General features: G+C 34.8%; 1 protein-coding gene and 1 long non-coding RNA gene across 13 annotated transcripts in view; one reads left to right on the forward strand and one right to left on the reverse strand.

The window, feature by feature from the left end:
* LOC106879997 (uncharacterized) overlaps positions 1-7,500 on the forward strand; it is a 319,599-nt gene that overhangs the window by 38,629 nt on the left and 273,470 nt on the right. The window lies entirely within an intron of this gene.
* LOC149133984 (uncharacterized) overlaps positions 6,714-7,500 on the reverse strand; it is an 8,167-nt gene continuing 7,380 nt past the window's right edge. The window contains exon 2 of the long non-coding RNA XR_016243031.1: positions 6,714-7,500. This exon is cut by the window's right edge and continues 1,870 nt beyond it. This is a non-coding gene — a long non-coding RNA (uncharacterized LOC149133984).

Consider the following 7,500-nt stretch of genomic DNA (forward strand, 5'->3'; position numbering starts at 1 on the left):
CTCTCATGAGACCACGTGCTACGTTTTGCTCTGTAGTAGTTTTCTTTTTTATGGTCTCTTTTCATATGAAAAGCTTTTCAAATATATTTTATGTATTTCGATAATCATTTTGGTTGGAATAAAGCTAAGAGAGCAAAACATATACCTTTTTATACAAAACTTCATTTCTATAGTTATTTTTGTTTATGAAATGTTTTGAGTGTTTTCAGAAGCCATCGACCTTCTACCAACCTAGAAATTTCTTATACATAATAAATAAAATATAAATATCTCACCCTCTCCCCTTATGTTTAGACTTTGATACTTTCATTCCTCAGATACTGAATTAATGAAAACCAGTAATTAAAAGTTTAACCAAAATTATTCAGGCTATCAGTGATATCTGATAAGAAAGAGGTTATTTCCCTTTGAATAGCTTTTGCTTTTTTTATTTTTATTTTTATTTGTATCTTGCTAGTATTACTGTCCTTAACAAACTGGTTCTCTTTCATGCTTCAATGCTTTATTAACTCAACAAGCCTTAATATTTTACACAGACACGCCAATCAATATATCCTGTTGTATTTATGTAGAATCTAACATGGTGTTGCTACGTCTTTTGTTTTGTTTTGTTTTCCTATTTGAAGAACATACATCTAAATTAACTTAACATTTGGAATTGCAAACTATTAATACATAATTTATTTGATTATTTAAGAATTCTCTCAAATAATTTTATTTTTCAACATCGGAAAAAGAATGGTTAAATTAACAAAGTGGTCGATATAGAATGAAAATAGATTCAATATCTTATAACGTATTGTTATAGTATCTGTATAAAGCTAGAAGCGTGCGTCTGTGTAGATTGTAATATCTTTACCAACTAGGTTGCTAAGTTTTGAGTTTTTGTCTTGTTTGTTGATAGATCAGTCGGCTCTTCATATGGCGCTAGTGAAGTTGAACCAGTTTGAATTGACTGCCACTGACTTTCATAACTAAAGTAGGGCATCTTCTTGTGTTTGGTTAGGTATACAGCTGAGACGGAAGTAAGAAGGATTTAATCTCGATTTTTAATTCACTTGAAAGTTTCCATTCTCAAAACATGTCTAAGATGTTACCAAATGGTTTAGTACCATATCATTCAATATATATACTCTTTTACTTGTTTCACTCATTTGACTGTGGCCATGCTGGAGCACCGCCTTTATTCGAGCAAATCGACCCCAGGACTTATTCTTTGTAAGCCTAGTACTTATTCTATCGGTCTCTTTTGCTGAACAGCTAAGTTACGGGAACGTAAACACACCAGCATCGGCTGTCAAGCAATGTTGGGGGGACATACAAACACACACACACACATACATATATACGACGGGCTTCTTTCAGTTTCCGTTTACCAAATCCACTCACAAGGCTTTGGTCAGCCCGAGGCTATAGTAAAAGACACTTGCCCAAGGTGCCACGCAGTGGGACTGAACCCGGAACCATGTGGCTGGTAAGCAAGCTACTTACCACACAACCACTCCTACGCCTATATATATAGACCATTTCTCTGATTCTGCAAGTTGTGTAAATATTAAAAAGAGTACTTTTTGTATCCTGTATACAAGGATGCAAACCTATAAATGTGTGTGTGTGTGTGTGTGTGTGTACATTATATGTAGAAATATGTACACACTCACAGGTATTTGCTTATTTAAAGCAGAAGCTTTGGTCCTTTACAACTTCCCTATTTCTATAATGTTCCTCAAGGCAACATTATATGCATATATCTATATATCTATATATCTTCGATGGCCAGATAACTGAAGAGATGGCAGTGTGCGTTTCCACCCTGGCATCCGAAACTCAGAGTTTTATCATGGGTACTGAATAATTGTCACATTATTTACAGATAAATTCCTCTATTTACATAATATCGAGGTCTCTTTCTTTCTTTTATTGTCTTACCTTTTCTATCAATATATATATATATATATATATATAGACACACACACACATACACAAAATTTATTTACTTCTTTCAAAAGAATGAATTAGAATGAGCAAGTCAGTGACTTTATATACTTTTTATTTTAATATATTCATATTGGCATTTGATCTAAATCAGTTTATTTATAATGCAATACTTCATCTTGGTTTATGAAAATTTACTATTAAATTATTTGTTTTCCAACCCAGTGTTAATTATATATTTATTTTGCATTCGTTTGTCTTTGCATATACAATATTTATTATAACTTCAAAAATACAAAGAAAAAAAAAAAAGTTACCACCCTATTTTCGGAAGCGCTCTGCAAGGAGTCTGATTTGTGCTGCAACATAGATTTTTAAATTTTGCTCTGTAAATAGAATTCTCGTTGTTGTTCTTGGCATTTAGTAACTTTTTTTCTTCCCCCCCCCCCTATAATGTTCGAAACAATTTAAAAAAAGAGAAGCAAACTTGTTTATGAATTTATGTTGTTTATTTTCATCATATATCTTCTCTATCAATGAGCCAAAGACATGTTCTATAATTCTAATAAAATTAAAGAATAACCAATGAGAAGAGGGGTGGAATATAATAAAATCAATTAATTGAATCGAATTCAGCTTTTGTCTCCTACCACTCTGGAAATAGCTCTTGAAGGAAATCTTTTTCATTAGATGCCAAAAATAATATCTATATCCCAATTTACATCGTCAGTATTCTCGGAGTGGGCTGTTTGACGACTTGTTTCATTTTCTTTTTAGATTCCCCTTTCTTACCATAAGTGAATTTCTTTCTAACTTATGTTATTTACTCTTTTACTCTTTTACTTGTTTCAGTCATTTATATACACACACATGTATATGTATTTATGTGTGTGTGTCTTTGTGTCTGTGTTTGTCCCCCCCACCATTGCTTGACAACCGATGTTGGTGTGTTTATGTCCCTGAAACTTAGTGGTTCAGCAAAAGAGACTGATAGAATAAGTACTAGGCTTACAAAACCTAAGTCCTGGGGTCGATTTGTTCGACTACAGGTGGTGCTCCGGTATGGCCACAGTCAAATGACTGAAACTTGTAATAGAGTAACAGAGATATTTTGTGTATTGTAGAAATATAACCAATTCTTTGGGCATAATTTTTAAGTACAAAATCTTATATGGACCCTGGTTGACAACCACTGCATTAACCTCTCATCACCTGACATAAAGCTACCTCCTTCAGTGTCCCCACTAAATTGAGAGGTCTTGTCTTGTGAGCTAGTTGGTAACCTCACAGGTACTGGTGCCATGTAAAAGCACCCAGTACACTATAGGATGTGGGATTTGGAATGGCATCCAGCTGTAGAAACCACACTAGGTAGATATTGGAGCTGGTGCAGTCTTCTGGCTCACCAGCTCTTGTCAGCCATCTAATTCATGCCAGCATGGAAAATGGATGTTAGATAATAATGATGATGGTAGTAATTATTTTTTTGTTTCCACTCTAGGCACAGGGCCCAAAATTTTTGGGGAGGGGGCCAGTTGATTAGATCAACCCCAGTACGCAACTGGTACTTAATTTATCGACCCCAAAAGGATGAAAGGCAAAGTGGACCTCGGCAGAATTTGAACTCAGAACGTAAAGACAGATGAAATATAATGCTAAGCATTTCGCCCGGCGTGCTGACGGTAATGATTATGGAATAACAATGTATTCATTGAAAAATGGCATGAAGTGCATATGGATGATGTCTGTTTGCACGAAAGGTCAGAAAAGAATTAAGGGTGGGTGGTAATACCTGCATTGGAGTGGGTGTTGTTGGAGGTGATGACAAAAAAGATCATTGGTATACAGAAGAGATTTGAAGTGCGTGTGTGTGTGAGAGGGGTCAGAACTGAACCGTTGGGTAGATCAAAGTTGATAGGGTATTGATGTCGGAGAGAGAGAGAGAGAGAGAGAGAGAAAGAGAGAGAGCTTTATTGCTGCAAACTGTGATGGTGTGATCCGACAGGAAGTTTCCAATTCAAAAAATCAAGTTATATCGATTCCATAAGTAGTTTAGCTAGGAGATTCTCATGCCAGACATGGTTGAATGTTTTTGCGATGCCAAGTGAAACAACCTTGTTTTTGCCAAATTTCTCAAGTGCTTGAGATCAAGTCTCCATTAGGTCTTAGTTTTATGGAAGCTGCACATGGGGTTAGTGACAAGGGAAGGGGACTGATGGTGTTGGAGAATAGATTTAAGCAACTGTGCAAGGCTGTTAGGATGTTGATGGTTTGGTAAAACAGGTTGGACATCGAACCTGTTTTTGCGACAGCACAGTTTGGCACTTGAGGCATACTAACACACACACACACGCACACATACAATACACACGCACCATGCACACACACATGCGTGTGCATGTCGATCAGTGGTTCTCAACTGGGGTCTGTATGGGCCTTGATAGTCCATATAAGGCTTTTGGGGTCCACTCAACAAAATAGTAAATTGTGGATCCATGATAATATTTTTTGGGCCCCTGAAAAAATTTTGCTTTTGATGTATGTTTTTGTTAATATTTGCATGAAACAGCTAGGTTCTTTTCTCTAATATTTTGCATAAAGAGGTTTCTATGTAGGGGTCCACTCACCAGAATAAAACAGTAATGGAAGGGATTGGGAAACCCACGATGTAAATGGTGAATGAGTGAGGGAAAGAGGGAGACATGATTTATTAATTGGACACGATTGACATAAACACTTACACATAGAGATATATGCTCACACACATTAACAGAGAGAGGTGGGAAAGAAAACGATAAAATTCATTGCGACATCTGATGTTAAGTCAGTGTTGAATCAATGATGGCAGATAAATGGTCCCAAAATGTCTCACTTGAGATATTTGTTTCAAATTTTGGCACTAGGTTAGCAAATTTTGGGGAGGGACTACGTTGATTACTTTGACGCCAGTGCTCAATTGACCTTTGTGGAATTTGAACTCAGAACATAAAGATGAACGAAAATGAGATATTCAAAGTGAGTGTAATAAGGTCAATAGTTAGTGGTCAGAAACTTCCCCTTTTTGAAAATAGGACATACTGTAACAGGTTTCCAAAAATCAGGACAAAGATCTGTTAAGGGAGAGAGATGAGCGAGCGAGAGAGAGAGAGAGAGAGAGAGAGAGGAATTATAGAATGCATTGTCTGAGAGTAATAAAGGAAATACAGTCAGAACTAGTAGCCTTGTTGATTTGAGGTGATTAGAGATGATTTTAATTTGTTGTTCTGTGTGGTTTGGTTAGAGGAATTTATTACCTTTTGTGAGCTACCTTTTCAATGTGATTGAGTTTCTTTTCTGTATTGTTTCTGGTGAAGTAGCAAGTTGGACAGAGTTGGTACCTCAGATAAAGTTGGTACCACAGATAAAGTTGGTACCTCAGATAAAGTTGGTACCTCAGATAAAAGAAGTTTAGATGTGGAGGTCTTTGGAGACTTCCACATCTACACCTCTCAAATCTCTGAGGTTTGTTTGATGGAATGCTTAATAGTTGCAGACCCTTGAAACCCAAGTTACTAAAGTACTAAGTCCTTATTCTATATGTGTGTGTGTGATGGGATTCCACATAGTTTCCATCTACTCAATTCACTCCCAAGGCATTAAGTTGGCTCAGGACTACAGTTACTCAAGGTGCTGCACAGTGGAACTGAATCTAAAACCATGCGGTTGCAAAGTGGGCTTCTCAACAACACAGCCATGCCTGCACCTCTGAAGAATACGTAAACATCAATATAGAACGTAATAGAATTAAAATATGGAGCTATAAACATCACCGTGCTTATCTTTTCCAGCAAGTTTTATATGTTGGGTTTATTGGTCGTACTTGCTCACTTTTTGTAATGTAGAGGAATAACCCAAACACTGCATAGATGTATCTGTATGCAACTTGAGTGTTTGTGTGTACAATTGTATGTGTGCATAGGTTTCATCAGTTGATAATTAATACATACATACATACATACATACATACATACATACATACATATATATATATATATATATATATATATATATATATATATATATATATATATATATATATATATATATTTATATATATATATATATATATATATATATATATATATATATATATATATATATATATATATATGTATATATATATATGTATATTTGACACATTATGTTCAAATTGTTTTCTGTCAGTCTTCAGTTGAAAGTGTCAGTGAGAAAAAAAAACTTCAATTATTCAAAATATTGGAATATATATTTGGCATCTTCAAAGAATTTTTCTTTCTCCTTAATGTTTATTTTCTGATATTGTTTAGATATGAAAATTTTATTTCGGGAAATTTACAGCTAACTTAAAAATAAAAGATACTTTCTTAAACAATTTTTTCTTTCTTTTTTGCATATTTTCATGACATTGAAATTCTGTACATGCATGTATGTATGTATGTATGTATGTATGTATGTGTGTGTGTGTGAAAAAGAGAGAGAGAGAGAGACTGTATGAGAGAGAGAGAGAGAGATTGAGTGTGTGTGTGTGTGTGTGTGTGTTTGAATCTGAGAATGCCAACATCCAATTGAAAATAGTTCTTAGATGTTACAAACTTTGGTTTGCTGTATGTTATTGTTAAAATGGCTGACAGTTCTGTAAATATTCCCACACGTGTGGGTTGATAGTATAAAAATTTGATGTCACTATACTCTTAGCTATGCTACTTTGAAGTTTGTGATTCTATAGGATTAAATAACTATCTATTAATATTTCTCTTATTATTCTTGTAACTTACTATACACCTTTTTTTTTCCACCCCTCTCCCCATCCTCTCAGCTTTTTTTCTTTTTCTTTTTTCTTTTTTTTTTTTTTTTCAATGAGGCCAATTCTACTAATACATTGAATTCAGCTGATAATGATTAGCATGAGAACAGTCCTGAACTGGTGCCAACTCTTAGGTACTCTCAGTAAGTGAAATATTCTTAGTTGTATTGTGACCTGAATTGGTGTTGATATAAGAAAATTTCCTATACTGGTGGCTAAATAGAGGAATATTGACCAAAAACAGATCAAAATATTGTCTTGCCAAAGTGTAAATATATTTGACTTATTTAAGTAATGCACTGACAGGCTGTTATATTGCAGATCACTTTTATTCATGTGTCTTTCAGTTATTCAAGCCAGCAGCAAATAGTGTGTATGTGTATTGATGTGGGTGTGTGGGTGTGTTTGGGTGGAGGTGGTATGTAAGGGAAGGTGATTTTTACTTTCATCTTCATGATTTTCAACTTCTTAGCATCTGTTGTTTTGCAAGTGTGAACTGAAAGCCACAGTTTATTTGTAAGCCTTCTCTGATGAAAGAATGAATATTCCTTGAAGTGCTAAAACTTTAAGGCTTACATTATTATTTTGTGTAATGATTAATTAAAGGACTTCTTCTTCCTTGCCTTTAACCCTCCAACGCTGAGTATAGGCCACTTATAATTGAATTCCATGTCGCATAATTTTTCGCTTCTGTACTTATACTCTGCCATGAATGTCCCCCTTTCTCTAATTCCTTTTGTGTT

Source organism: Octopus bimaculoides, chromosome 9 (genome assembly GCF_046866305.1).
Source record: "Octopus bimaculoides isolate indiv1 chromosome 9, ASM4686630v1, whole genome shotgun sequence".
Taxonomy (NCBI): Eukaryota; Metazoa; Mollusca; class Cephalopoda; order Octopoda; family Octopodidae; genus Octopus; species Octopus bimaculoides.